Source organism: Botryllus schlosseri, chromosome 4 (genome assembly GCF_051294905.1).
Source record: "Botryllus schlosseri isolate E-star chromosome 4, Bs_hap1, whole genome shotgun sequence".
In the NCBI taxonomy this organism is placed as follows: Eukaryota; Metazoa; Chordata; class Ascidiacea; order Stolidobranchia; family Styelidae; genus Botryllus; species Botryllus schlosseri.
Window position 1 is genome coordinate 12,817,356 of NC_137239.1, and position 16,305 is coordinate 12,833,660.

The 16,305-nt window shown below is 40.8% G+C and overlaps 1 protein-coding gene and 1 long non-coding RNA gene across 5 annotated transcripts in view; one reads left to right on the forward strand and one right to left on the reverse strand.

Annotated features, from left to right (window-relative positions):
• Positions 1 to 16,305, forward strand: part of LOC145438137 (uncharacterized) — a 175,630-nt gene that overhangs the window by 21,162 nt on the left and 138,163 nt on the right. The gene's annotated exons all lie outside the window — the stretch shown is intronic.
• The window catches only part of LOC145438166 (uncharacterized), a 357,286-nt gene that overhangs the window by 13,016 nt on the left and 327,965 nt on the right, over positions 1 to 16,305 (reverse strand). The window lies entirely within an intron of this gene.

The following is a 16,305-nucleotide window of genomic DNA, read 5'->3' on the forward strand; positions in this document are numbered from 1 at the left end:
CCTATACATATGATATTACATTACATTATGTAATTATATCAAGAGGCTCCTTTCCAGCAACACCTTTATTCGCAAACAATGGAATTGACAAAAAGTAAGATGATTGACCGGTTGAATACAGTTATAAACTCCTGAAACAGAGACTCAAGCGACGATATATGTTTGCATACTTCTGTGATCCTTATTCGTAATCTGGCGTTAGCCCTGCGTATTCGCTGTGAGGAATACAAGAGGTTCAAATGTAAACGTGGGCGTTGGAATTTGGTTCATCTTCATCATCAAATCGCGATTCGGGTTTCTGTTGCGGCCTGAAGCCTTTTGAGCCAAAACGGATGTAGCAGGGTGACATCAAGTATTTGAATTATATTTTGTGACTATTTAATTTTCCATATAACCTGCCTATAACGGTTTCGCAATGACGTTTTCGCTTCTATGAAGAAATACTTATTGGACCATATTTTCTAAATCTTCTGACCTAAGTGGTTACATTTTTCCTTTCTGGAATTGGGTGTCAATGCCAGCGACTAGGTTCCTAATGACGATTAGAGTGAAACCATAACATCGCTGTTGGTGGTTATAACGTGTCCAATGAACATACTGAACATTCGTGCTCTATTGAGGGATTACTTGATGGAAATATTTATTCTTGAAAATCTAAGCATTTACTAGATATATGCTGGAAAATAGGTCTACAAGAATTTTTTCATTTCCTCGAAATTGCTTCGTAGGCCGGATGAAATCGTCTGGCAGGCCTATGTTTGACGCCCCTGTTCTAAAGCTTCAAAGTCTCGGTCTTGCAGGTAGTATTCTCCAATAGTTGCACTCCTTGCAACAAGGTACGTTTCTCAATTTTGATAAACATTTCTCGATAATGATGAACGACCTGTTCGAAGAAATAGCAACCAACATCAATTTGTTCGCCGAAGATGACCGCATATGAGACTCTGGTTCAGTGGTTCCCAACCTTTTTATCCCATTTTCCCACTTCCGATTTATGACGAGCCTTCATTCCCCACCTAAAACTCTATCCATATCTATCCTTTAAAGTGCTACCTTCAATAAAATTTTGCAAGACTTTGCTTAGTATATATTACGTGCTATTGGTGATTGTTAAGATCCCCGGAATTGATCAGCACACAATAAAATTACGGCAACGGTGAACTGGTAACCGTAAACGCACCTCCGTAAATATATGCTTCCACCCCGGCGCGCAGCTAACTGAAAAATAGGCGGGATTTGAAAATTTTCCAAATGTTGCGGGGTAGCATCAATTTACATACGTAAATACCGAATAATACATGGGTCAAATAACCTTCCTGATGTTGACGAACTCATGCGTGCGATATATATATATATATACACAAATATAACGAAACACTGCTTGCCACATGACGAAATCAAAAATATTTTCAGTACGTAGCTCAGCAACTTGGGTCGAGCAAAAGTTTAAGAAAGAGTATAATAGGCCTAGTCCAGGGGTGGTCAACCTTTTTGCCATTCACGGCCGCATATCGACTAACTCATGTAGCATACGTCCGCATTACAGGTCATAGTCGTAATGAACGAGCTAGACGTCAAATTCCAATGTTAAAGTGGCTATTTCTATTTCCGGACTAATCTATTTATTGATATAAGCTAGTAGGCACCCCAATAGCGAGTGATAAGTGGTAATGTCAAGAGACTGTTAATAGTCGCGCCAAGCGCGAAATTTTTTTCGGGATTCAAGAATGAATAAAGGCATTACTACACTTGCTTACTTCAACATGTATGTTATTAAGACAAATCAAGTAATATTTATTATAACTCAAAGTATATGATACTGGGAATTGCAAATGAAACATAAAGACTAGTTCTAAAAGTGGAACACGTTTTTCATGCCTTTAGTTCGGAAAGTTTCAAAGGTGGTATGCTGAAACAGCTCTAAAACTAACAAGAAATGTCAAAGTCCACTTTTCCAGGTTTGGACGCGCCATGGACATGCTAGATTACGATATGACAAGTAGATTGCTGGATTGCGAAACATCAGTCTTAGTCATTATGATGAGCCATATTTCTTTTCATATGGGCGAAGGGCGACAATGTGGTGTCAGCTCGAGGATATCTAGATATCTGGTTCTAGATATCCCTGTGTGAACGGAATCACGCCAACCCGCTACCTAAATTATATTCATCGATACTTTCCTGAAATCATACTGGTAACGCCGTATCCACTGCGCGCGAAGCGCTACGAAAATTCTGAGCTTTACTCAACTTTATGGAAATTACATGTTGATACTCCATGAAAACAGCCCCGAAATTCCTCTGGCTATCTTCCTGATTGGAAGATTGAACTACTTCTACTTGACAAACTGTAAATAGCGAAAAGTAAGTAAGTATATCACAAAATATTTATGAAGTAGAAGTAGAAGTAGCAAAAATCAGATCTACTTGAGTAAGTACCATAAGTAGAGGAAAACTACTTGAGCACTTCGAAAAAGTAGAAGTACTTCGTTACTGACCACCTCTGCTCGAAGCGGTGCAGGAACGTAAGGACGTTCCCTACCAGGTAACGACTTGTCGAAGACGAAATATCGTTCAACTCTTCGAAATGCACTTCCGCGAGACGCAACGAATGGTCACCGGCGCTAGCGAGGAGTTCTTTGAGCTCATCATCATCTTTCTGGGCTTCTAGTAATGCTTCCGCTGTGATGGGAACAGTGTTCGGGAAAATCGCGTTCACATTCAGTCTGGAGAGAGTATCCGCAGCCGTGTTCAGATTCCCTTTGATGTGTCTGACGTCGTCGGTATATTCCTTGATGAATTCCAATTGTCTTGCTTGACGCTCCAGTAGCCTGTCGGTTGGATTCCTTAACGATTTCACAAGCCCGTCATTATCGGTAATCAATTGAAACTTCCTACCCTTTAGCTGGACATGAAAATGCTTGATTGCTGAATAAGCCGCTAAAAGCTCGCGATCAAATGCGGAGCACTTGCGCTGTGTCGGATTCAAGGTTTTCGAGAAGAATGCTAAGGGGGACCACGAATCATCACATTTCTGATGCAAAACAGCTCCAATTTCGACTTGACTAGCGTCTACCACAAGTGACAGTTCAGCATCGTGAATCGGGGTGGGATAATATGACATTATCGGACAGTTCGGTCTTGATGCGTTCGAAAGCTGTGTTAGCACTATCTGTCCATTTCACATGATCACGCTTATTCAATGCTGCATTGGCCACGTCATACAGTGGCTTCAAAATCTCGGCATATTTTTTGACAAAGCGGTGGTAATAGTAGACTAGTCCAAGGAATGAACGTAGTTGTTTTACATTTTCGGGACGAGGATAGTTAGAGATTTTTTCAACCTTTGATGGCAAGGGACTAATTCCCCTTGCATTGACAAGGTGACCTAAAAATTAGATTCCTTCCTAACCGAAACTGCACTTATCGACATTTATGACCAGTCCGAACTTACGAAACCTTGAGAACAATTCCTTTAATGTTGCCATGTGCTCATCCTCAGTCCGAGTCGCAATTAAAATGTCGTCTAAAAACAAAAATATTGTCCAGTCCTTCGGTTACTTCGGATATCAAACGGCTAAAAGTACTACAAGCGTTGGTCAAGCCGAACATCGTCGTTGGTTGAAATAGTCCTCTGGGGCAAATAAAAGCAGCCTGTTCTTGATCGTCCGGTTGAAGAGGACTTTGATCATACGCCTTCGCTAAGTCAACTTTGGTAAAAAACATTATACTGTTCTACAGTTCATTCGTAAAATCACGCAGAAGTGGGACAGGCCATTGATCCTTGACCGTTTGATTATTCAATCTCCTATATAGTCGACACATATTCTAATATCATCCAACCCCTTCGGCACGACAGTGATGGGAGAGGCGAAAGGCGATTTTCAGCGGAAGATTACACCGGACTTCATCATCTCATGCAATCGATTCTTCACCTTCTGTTTCAAATAGGGTGGCAATGGGCGACAGCGAGAACGAGTGGGACATCCATTAGTAATAATACGATGTACAATACCGTGATTAGCTCGTATTTCTGCCTTCCGTGGAACAGTGTCGTTGAAGCTGGACAAAAGATCTACATATGGCCTATTGTGATCAGGCGCTATAAAGTTCAACCCGCGAACTACTGGATTACACTTCCAGCCAGGAATGAAACCTCCTGAAACAGTATCATCAGACCATTGTTCCTCAAATCAACGAGGGGAAATTGCTTAATAAAATCAGCCCCCAATATGGAAATGTGTGTATCGGCAATAAAGAATCGAAATCCATACTTGTGTCTGTCTGAGAACTCTATCCTCAAATATCTCGTTCCAAACGTCGCAATTTTTGATCCATTTGTAGCGTACAGATTTGGTCCTGGTTTACTCTTGAAAACGTTACTCGAAGTCGGCAAAACAGAAACGGATGCTCCTGTATCGACGAGGAAAATCTGCCCTGAAATCGAATCTCCCACATGCAACAAAGGGTTTTGGCAGTCAAGAGTTAGCATTCACTGTTGAAAATTGTTGCGATCCCTCACGAGGCCTCCGTCTAAAAAAGGGCGATCTGAAGGAGCATGAACAGGGTGGACGGCAATTTCGATCTGGTTCACCGAATTTATCATGATAAAAGCACAACTGATTCGTACCACGCAGATGAGCAAATCGAGTTACCTCACCACGTGTCTCAGAACGGTTTGACTGCGTTCGAAAAGCTGTTCGATCATCTCTGAATGGTTCAGGACGGGGAGCGGAACTACGATTGAAATCAGGTGATCGTTGTCCGTCAGATAGTTACTTGTCGTGCAGAAGGTATCGCTTTCAGTTCCCTGACCTCACGAGCTAGCGATTGAACAGTTCGTTGTAATTCATCTATAATTGATTAGTCTGAGAATAACTGTAATGATTGGAAACCCCACGAGGAGAAGCGCGAGTGTATATACTATCAGCTCGTAGAGCAAGCTGTTCCACGGTATAGTCTACATGTGTTTCTGCGCGGCAGTTTGAATCTTGCGATGCCGATTATAGGCGCAGAAGCCTGTCTATGGGGTTATGTACGGATGCTAATCGTTGTAATTCATACGCGTGTTCCATAATTTTAATAACATAATAGCACGCTCCAGTCGAAGCCGAATGAAGATAGCTGACGAATAGTGTAGCAACAGCAACATCCAATTGATGAAGATAGCATATACACGTAGTACAGCAACAGCAACATACGAATTCATGAAGATAGCAAGCAGGCACGTAGTACAGCAACAGCAACATACAACTTGATGAAGATAGCTGACACTTAGCACAGCAACAGCTACATACGACCGACGAACGTAACGGATTAAGATTAACGTAAGCAAGGAACTAAAGTAAGTTAAGTAAGATTTACAATTAATTTTGCGTCAACGTAAATATCCAAAAAATGGTGGTTCGCAGACGCTTTATATAGCGGTAAGAACAGCCTATCCGAGAAGGCTTGATTACAAATGATCACTAAAATCAAGATTAACAAATGAAATGCGTAAGCGCAAACACTCCCCCATTTGACTAATCCCATTCAACAGAATTATTAATGTAATACACATTCAAAATAAATCGACTACTCGAATCACCATTCACATAAGCAAAGTGAAACTGTACAAGACCAACATACAAGGAGCTACTGAACCTCCGATCCAAAAGACGTTCTATATCACCCTAACTAGTAGAAAGGCGTTCACCAGCTCTACAAGCGACGAGAATGAATCACTTTTAAAATGGTAGGGTGGCGTTCGGCAGCTCTGCAGGTGAGGAGAACTAATCATTTGGAATAAATAAGGAAGCGTTCAGCAACTCTACACAAGCGATGAGAATATATCACCTTGAATTGGTACAGAGGCGTTCAGCATCTCCGCAAGCGACGAGAATAAATCGCTATGAATGGGCGCAGATAATCGAACGCGACTCTTAACTTGGACAGTTTCACCCCAGCGCGTGATGATGACTCTCGATGTCGGATGAATCGTATCACAAACTCGAAAATTCGTCACTATCGGGGAAGTCAAAATAATCTTAGAGGCGTCCCCGCAATGTGCAACAGCGCGAAGTGAATATTTCGGAATCATAAATTTCAGGCTTTGTTCGGTAGAAATTCTTCAAATAGCCAAATTCCCCTTTCGATGAGAGGTGCCTGACACAAATCTAACAGACGATGAGCGTTAATACCTGGAGAGAACGGTAGCGAGGGCGAAACTGAAGGGACTGCGCAGAGGAATGAATGTCTGTGCAGATCAATTGTTCCATCTCGACCCTATGCTGCCTTGAATGCCAATCAGCTTCATCGTCAGGTGGAGTTCTCATTCATCTCCAAGAGGTCGTTCCTGTTGAAATGGAATCACTCAACACAGAACCTACGTCTTCGTCGGTTTCACGCAACGGACCAATCTGTGCATCTATGTCGGCAACTGTGACTCAAGCACCCGAGTGAATATGGTCCCGGGTGATATCATCTGGAGAGAAAAGAATATACTCCCCATGCAGTTGCGCTGCCATATTTGCAATGATCCTGAATGTGGCAGCCATGCAATCGATGCGACTTTCAGACAAACGGAGAATCAATTAACGCGTTGTCGGAATACGGACTGAACTGACGAAATGAAACCGAGCTTTTGATTCTCGAAACTGTGAACATAGACTGTAGAGACATCGCAATCGTCCGCTCCGTCCAAGAGAAAACGCCCTCTTCAATGTGGAGAACATTCGAAGGAAATCTTCCACCAGTGAATTGATTGCAAGTTGCAAATTAATTGTAAATTGTTTCTGCGCGGCAGTTTGAATCTTGCGATGCCGAGTATAGGCGCAGAAGCCTGTCTATGGGGTTATGTACGGATGCTAATCGTTGTAATTCATACGCGTGTTCCATAACTTTAATAACATAATAGCACGCTCCAGTCGAAGCCGAATGAAGATAGCTGACGAATAGTGTAGCAACAGCAACATCCAATTGATGAAGATAGCATATACACGTAGTGCAGCAACAGCAACATACGAATTCATGAAGATAGCAGGCACGTAGTACAGCAACAGCAACATACAACTTGATGAAGATAGCTGACACTTAGCACAGCAACAGCTACATACGACCGACGAACGTAGCACAGCAACAGCTACATACGACCGACGAACGTAACGGATTAAGATTAACGTAAGCAAGGAACTAAAGTAAGTTAAGTAAGATTTACAATTAATTTTGCGTCAACGTAAATAACCAACAAATGGTGGTTCGCAGACGCTTTATATAGCGGCAAGAACAGCCTATCCGAGAAGGCTTGATTACAAATGATCACTGAAATCAAGATTAACAAATGAAATGCGTAAGCGCAAACAACATGTGACGACAATATCCCAGCAATATGATCTGGCAAATGATGAAGGAACGTTTCCTTTAAATAACAGTCGGAACCAGGTGTGTTTGATAGAGCCCCCATTGCATTTCGCAATTTTTTCAAAACGTTCAGAGGGTTTTAAATCCCTACAGCGATCACTATAAAGCTCCTTAACACGGTCTCGTAAGGGAATAGCGTACTCACGCATCAGAAGATCACGCAATAATTCGTAGCAGTCGTCGTCTTCTGGGCCAGGTAACTTTAAACGGATCGATTCGAGCTTGTTGCCGTCCAATCATCTCAAAGCATGAAAATACTTCGACGCAGAGTCCGTAACTCCATAACTGGAAAATCCTGCTTCGACCGAAACAAACCACGACTCTGGCGAATGGGACCAGAAATGTACCACCGGTGGCGACATCCTCGGGGCACCAGTGAAATTCGTGAGCTGACAATATCGTCCAGCGATTGTTGTCGTCGCCTTCGTCTAGTAGACATTTCAAGTACAGATGATCAAGGGATGCGAGTCGGCTGGCACATGTCGGGTTTGAGTCGGCTGGCGATATCACGTCGGATTCACCAAAATATAGCGTGCTCTGTCGTGCGCGCGCGTTCTTCTAGGTCCGCGGCTCGGTGAGACAAAGTAAACACGTCAGCATTACCTTTTTATTAAAACAACTAAAACACGACGATGCTCGTCCGACGGAGACTAAAAGACGACTGCCACACATAGGTGTGCAAACGGCAACAAATAGCAGCATGATTGATGATTAGTGCGGGTATTCATGGTAATAAGGGAGTGGTTGCTACAGAGGCATCCAATCCTGTTGATATGCTACTTTAGTCTGCAATGCGTCAGTGTTAACCGCAGATTAATCGAGTTTCCGCACCATGTGTCCAATTCAGATAGTCTGTCATGTACTAAGGAGTGCAGATATTTGTACGATCTCCCTATATCTGTTGCTTGATAAATGCGGCACACTCACTCTGCAACGCTTAATTAGTAAGTACGACCGTACTTCGGCGAGTGGGATGGCATGATCTCGTGGGCTGTGGAGTCGGTAAATTTTACCACCGACTCCGGCTCCGACTCCGACTCCACACATTTTCAATATACCGACTCCGACTCCGACTCCTGAGTCTTTAAACGTACCGACTCCGACTCCGACTCCTGGGTCTTTAAACGTACCGACTCCGACTCCCGACTCCGACTACGACTCCAGCATTATTACCAATTTACCTCGAAAATTATATGCCACATTGTCGGTTGAATGACTATCATACAACCAGTAAACATATGCAAACATATGATTAACTGTGGCATGCTGAATTGTATCATTGTGGCACAGCTCGAATTATCCACTATGCAATTAACATGAAATAAAGATTTGCTAAATATCCTTCCTTATTCAAGTTTTTATAACATGGACTCTTTAATATCCTGAAATGTATGAATCATTCAAATATGGCAGATATCCAATCCTGTATAATAAAGATGTAGATAAAGAATCCAAGTGTAACTCTTTTGTATGACTCTGCAACTAATAAAGAAATTGAACTTACTAATTTTGTCATTACACACTATCCTGATTACAAGCACAAACACTCTTACTACTAGTAATAGACATTGGTCATAAATGGAATTTAGTTAAGTAGTCAAAGACCATAGCCTATGTCTAGTCTACATGTACTTAATCAAGTATTCAAGGATTGGGACTTGCAGTCTTTCTTAATCATTTGTTCGACCCAAACAGCTAAGCTACACTACAAATATTTTTAATTTTGTCAAATGGGAAGCATCGTTTGGTCATATTTACATATTGTTACAATTTTACAAAACCAGCCAATGCATTTTCTCTGTCACAGTATCATGGTATAATTCCAAAAATTGCATCAATTTTGACTGCATCGCGAAAACGCATCTTGCAATTTTCTTCCCCTCTGCAACTGAGTTGTAATTTGCAAGTAATGTCTTTTATCTATATCAGGGGTGGGCAACTTTTTCGGCGAAAGGGACACCTGAGATTTACGAACCATTGCGCGGGCAACGGGAATGTTGATAACCTTTTTTTAGTCGTCGATAGGAGCGAACCGAATTATGAAGCATTGCAAACAAGACTTATATTACTACGCTCTAAAATTGATAACATTATGTCATCCAACTGTGCAGTGCGCAATCAGGCCCTGGTCGCGCGAAGCGCGAAATTTTTTTGCAAGATAACGACTGAATTAGGCTATAGCTATATCAATAAATATGTCGCTAACATACATTGGGGGTCGCATCTGTATACCACAGGGCTCATTTGGCAAGGACAGGATTATTCGACGTTTAGACATAGCAAAATCGACGGTATCAGTGAACATGCCTCTATCATTTTGTGCAAATGTTTTGTCGACGATCTCGCTGCGAGTGCACAAGCGAAGCCGTATCTCCTAATTGCGAATATAGTTAGACTCAATTCTGTGAAGAATATGTATTTATAATTTTCAAAAGGGGGCTCAAATACTGAATGCAAGAAATCTAGTGACAATGAATCATGCGAAGTACCGAGAAAAATTTCAAGTTAAATAAATCTGCTGTGAAATATTCTACTTCATGGTCATATACGAAGATCTGGAATAAATGTGGCTGACCCCTGGATACGTCAATGCGTCAGAACTGTTGTTTTAGTCATCATCAAATTTCTCGGTCATGCTAATCAAATTTTGGTTGGCCTTGCAATTGTACCTGATGTCATAAATAATTTCGAGAATTACCTCGCAGGCCACACCTAACCTTCTCGTGTGCCAAATTTGGCCTGCGTGCCACGGGCTGGCCGCAGCTGATCTGTATGGTTAATAATAACAGTGATTGGTGGTAGGCCTACATAAAATTATATAGAAAATTCTTTGAAAGCAAATGTTTTCATGATAGAGAAGTTGGAGTCGGAGTTGGAGTCGAAATCATAGTCATTCTCACAAACTCCGACTCCGACTCCAATCAGTATTTTCCCACCGACTCCGACTCCGACTCCGACTCCAGCTATTACAGTTTTCACGACTCCGACTCCGACTCCGACTCCATCAAGCGAAAATTACCCCGACTCCGACTCCGACTCCACAACCCTGGTCTGTATGCATTAGAGGCTTCCGCCCTTGCTAATTGCTCCGCAGATTCATCACCGGGTAGTTGGAGTGTCCAGCAGGTACCTATACAAACGATATGGTGATTTGTTCTGTCCGATTATTCAGTTTAATAATTTAATTCACTAGTGCTGTGTGATATAGTCCAGAATGTTCGATCTCGTCCCATTCACTCGAGGAATCGGTGAATATTGCAACTTTTGTAACTTGACTCTGCCGTACCCATAGTAGGGCATGTTTGACTGCAATGAGCTCCACTGAGAAGATCGAGAAAATTCTTGGGAACGAGTTCGCAGTAATCATATTTTGTGCAGAAACGTGAACCGAATATTCGCGTCCCATTTCCGTTTTAGACACGTCTGTATAGCTCTCTGTGTGTTCCTCATAGTTGACAGATGACTGATCCTTGAAGAGTATTGCAACAGTTTCTGGAGATGTTTCTATACTGTACTGTTCTCAGCATGAGTGTGATCAGCAGCAATTTAAGTTGAATCAAGCTAAACTAAATAATTTTGTCATAAATTTGAATTTGCCAAATGAATCTGCTCTTATTGTAGGTCCCAAACATATATACGTGGCACTGACACCACTTTTGGTTGGTATATGCATCGTGATAGTGAATCCACACGCTTCGTTGCCTCCGAACCTTTTCCAGTCTATTGTGTCGATGATCAACGTCTCATAGAGACATTGCGAACTGAAAATTGGGCCTCTTCATTTCTGGATCAAGCCTAAAAGCTGTTTTGTCACACAATACAAATCAATGTGCTTCTATCCCTGTAGCTGATGCAACTGGCATCAATTTGTCTCGCGAGAATATGAAACTTTTCATTTCAAATTTGGAATATAGTACTCAAACTATTCAAATGGGGTGAAGTTACTATTGATGTTGAACTCATAAATATGCTACTGGGTCAACGGTCTACTCTAGAGAATCTAGAGACCCTAAATCTACAAGGTATCCTTGTTTTGTGTGTGAATCGGGCAGTAGAAATCATTGAATTAAACGTAAGTGGCCGATGAGGGAGTATCTTATACCAGGCCTTAAAATGCCTCGAGCCTGCTCTTATCGACTTTTCCATTGTCGTATTCCCACCATTATATATTAAATTGTATCTTCTAAATACATTCACGAAAAGTTTCCTTACTTGAGTGCCGTTAAAATTAAATATGGTGTATTTGTTGGACCTCAAATCAGAACACTCACCTACCCACCCCTATTTCTTATTAGTAAGGAGGAGTTGGAAAATATATATGACACTCCTTCATTGAAGTTGCATCTAAATTTCTGGGAAATACTAAGGGTCCTGATCAGAGTTGGATCAATTGTAATTTGTAATTGTAATTGAATGTAATGAATTACATTTTTCAATGTAATTGTAATGTAATTGTAATTGAAGCATTTTTATTTTGTGTAATTGTAATTGTAATTTGACAAAAATTTTGCTCAATTACAATTTCAATTACATTAAATTGCTATTGAGACCTGACAAGCACAACATAAAATAATTGACTTATAATGCATTCTCTTTAAATGTCGACAACGAATTTGATGGATCCATTCGCGGAAGCCCTTGACTGCGCCCTTGCAGGCGAAGTTTTTTTTTATTTTTACCGCTATGCTGGCCTCGGCTGCCATTGTGTACAATTATTAGATTACTAACCAACGGATGGATTCGCAACACGTGACTCACGATTGAATACGCCGAGAAGCGAACTGCTGAGCCGGCTAAAAGCAGCAGAATTGATAGTCCAATTGCTGGCGATCCAAGCGTCTAAATTTGATATGTATGGTCCTAATCGCACTGATTCCGCAATAAAAGTATAATTCCAGGCAATGGTACCATCCCAAAATAGTCGTGAAAGTCTGGGAATCGGCATTGTTCTGAACAATCGCTGGGCGTAATTGGTCATTATTGTGGTCATGCTGCTGCGGCGCTCTCACTTTTCAGAACGGCTAACGGTTAAACGGCTATTTTGGAGCAGTTACATTACCCTGACGAGATTTTAATTTGTATTTTCGGAATTAGTGCATCAATAGCTTACGATAAAGACCAGATGCATCAAATTTGGATGCTTGGATCGCCAGCTCTAGGACTACAAAGTTTGATGCTTTTAGCCGGCTCTGCAGTACGTTTGTCGGCGCATTCATCCCTGACTCACATCTTGCGCATCTATCCGTGGGCTGGCAATCTACAATACGATGTCAGATCACGATGCTGCATCGTTAGTTCGTCTGGCTAACTAACCAGACCACTGGATGTTATATAACGTCTTATCTGACAAAGCACGGTTTTGTTTTTACTCCTCATCCTAATTCCTACGTCCCTCGATAAAAATATTAATATTTCTTTAATTATATACTATATACGCAAATCCAACACGTGCATATATTATAATACTTTTTTCAACGATATACTGCATACTGGAATAGTTCGAAAACGTTTTTTCTTTTTAATAATCAACTGGTATTTGCGCATCATGAATGAAACATGAATACTTGAATTGTTGTTAATTACGACGCTACCAGACTTGTACAAACTAAACATTTAGTTAGTTGACGGTCAACTAACTAACAGTTTTTCGAGTAGTTCTAGTTCTAGTTGTAGTTGCGGATTTTGAAAATTGCGTAGTTCTAGTTCTAGTTGTAGTTGCGGATTTCGAAAATTGCGTAGTTCTAGTTCTAGTTGTAGTTGCAGATTTTGAAAATTCAGTAGTTCTAGTTCTAGTTCTAGTTCTAGTTGCGCATTTCAAAAAAATATTAGTTGCCGAACAACTAGAAAACACTCATGTGTCCTGCGTGATGAGAACTCTCCTCGCGTGACAAGTGAGGTTACTGATGTGATCATGACAAAGAATCAAATGCTCATTGTTGGATCATAGTTAATAGGGGAGATGTGGTACCGATGGATCACTGGGACCGAAAATACTTTGCAAATTCTCTATGATAATTCCATGATTACACTCCGTGAACTTGTCTACAATTGCATGCTGGCAAAATCTTTCCTCACATACAAAAAAATTGGACGTGCGCGAGCTATGGGGTCTCTCACAGATGTTTATTGTTTTGGGGGCTGTAAACTAAATTTAGATCGACATATACATTTTTCTTCGTAACCTTCAACACGAACAAACCAGCAATCATTTTTATTGTGAAGTGTAGGGCTTGTATCAGGCTATATAATGGCACCTATTATTTTTTTCAGTACTTTCATTGAGTGGAATTTTTTTCGATTTATGTATAAAATTCGTAGGGTGGGGACCGATGATGCAATAGCCAAATCAAGTAAAATAATCAAGCATGCTAATCATGAAACAAATGAAACATGCCTACGTACAGAAAACATTTATATAATAATTGCATATGATGTTTTATCGCCATAACGAGGTATTTGGAGGTCACACTGTCGAATTTCGGGCATTATGTATGTACCCTCAAATTTATAAGTCCGAGACTAAATCGAAACGTGATTTTATGACAACATTTGAGTTAATATTTATTCTATTTTTCGACGGTTGCGACCAAACATTCTTCTTTGGCTTGGTGTAGCTTAGATTATAATACTGAGCAAGAAAAGTTGTCACATCTGAGTTTTTTAGGTATATGTGTCATAGGTCCCCGGGTCGTGTGCCATTGGACCCACCGGGTGGGGACCGATGACACGTTCGAGCAACAAATTTCGAACATCCATAAATATTTTTTGAAATGACGGATATTCATGTATATGTGCGCGATAGGTAGAGCTTGTATCAAAGTGCTGAGCCAGCAAAAGATCTGCTGTTTTCGGTTGAACATTTCGGAACCACCGATCATTTTCCAATTTTTGATCCATCGGTACCACATCTCCCCTACATTGATTATGCCGAGTTCACTGAGAACTCGGCAAATTTACAACAATCGACAGTCCGCAGCGACACGCGATCTCCCGCTGAGGTTGTTTACTAATTGGAATGTGATCTACTGCTTTGCGCTGACGAGTATTATCTCGGAACTAAGCTGTCGCGTCTGTTAAACTAACGAGATTTGATTCGTGATGATGATGCCGACCACGCCTGCCCAGGCACAAAGAGAAGACGATCTGGATTCGCCGAAGGTATCTTTACAAAGGAAATTGCATAAATTGCCTGGGTCGTCTTCTACTGGCTCTCCAATGCACAAGAAACCGAGACTCTCACTCTTCAACTTTCTACCTCAAAGTCAGTGTCGTCCGCTTGAAGTTAAATCAGGCCCGTCTAAGGTGAAAAAGTATGCCAGGGAACAGCGACTACCCCTGGGTCAGAATGTGCTAAACTGTTAGCGGAATATGACCGACTTGCCAGAATTACGAAACTTGGCGAAAGATTTTCTTGGATGACTGCGACATCTGCGCCCAGTGAAAGGGCTTTATCGCATGCTGGGATTTTGTATTCCCCAAAGAGAGCAAAACTCAACGAAAAAACGTTTTCGCGACTCATGTTGATTCGCTGCAATCATGCAGCAACAGCTGCAGAAAATGGTTTAGTTTATCCTGCACTGAATACAGAATAGGTCTGTCTGTCTGATTTTTCAGTAATTTCGCTGTACCGACGCTCATGTGGAAGGCTGGAACGCCGAATTCGATTAAAATAAAAATGAATGAGTTGATTGAGAATTAAATTTAGTTAGTTGTGTTTTAGTTAGTTAGTTGCCGATATTTAGATTTCGTTAGTTCTAGTTATAGTTCTAGTTGCGAGTTTTGAAAATTGAGTAGTTCTAGTTCTAGTTCTAGTTGCAGGATTTGAAAATTGGGTAGTTCTAGTTCTAGTTATAGTTGCGAGTCTTAAAAATTGAGTAGTTTTAGTTCTAGTTCTAGTTGCGCTTTTTGAAAATTCAGTAGTTTGTACAAGTCTGGACGCTACAGTTGTCAAGGAGCACGGTTGAATTTATGATTATTCAATGACATGTTCAACAGCAGCAATTGTAATTGTAATTGTAATGTAATTGAAGCACGCAAGGAGTAATTGTAATTGTAATTGTAATTTGATATTTTTAGCATGGAGTAATTGTAATTGTAATGTAATTGAAACATGCATGAAAGTAATTGTAATTGTAATTGTAATTGAACTGAAATAATGTAATTGATCCAACTCTGGTCCTGATTCTTTGGAGAGTTTAGTTTAAGCTAGTAAAACCTCAAATCCAATGAAGTAAGTTGAGAGCTTTGTAGGATGTGTTTCGTATCGCATACGGACCTAAACAGGCATAAGCACCCTGGACACAGCCGTTTTTGAGTAAATATTTTATTCGATTTTTGCGAAAGATTGAGACGTGATGAGTGAATTCTGATGGAAAATTAGGAAGCAGCATAGTCAAATTAGGTAAACTCAATTATTCGTCTAAAAAACAATAAAATAGTTGAAAATGTCGCCTAGTGTATTCCATCACTCATCAAGCAGTTATCATGTGTAATAGGCTATCCCAGTATATAGATGGGCGAGATAGCGTATAGTGGTATACGATCCACAGCTGCAACATTGATATGTGGCGGATTCGAGTCTGCCCGATATCGTTTCGATGGTTTATCTAGGCTTCTCTTGCATCTGATCTGCGTCAACGGTGTCCTAAAATGCCTAGAAATGAATCATCCTACTGGTCAATAGATACGGAATCCTAATAAAGAATATCGGCCTGCTAAGACAACCGTTGTAGCCGAAAACACCATGAATATCAGAAATAGACAGAACGTCGAAATTGGAGACTTTAAATTCAAGCAGTACAATGTTACCAGTCTGCTTCCGGAATTTCTTATACAAGGAAGTCAGCAATTTTGTTGTATGACTCAAACTACAAACTTTTGTATGTCCTTAATTTCAATATATCCGAA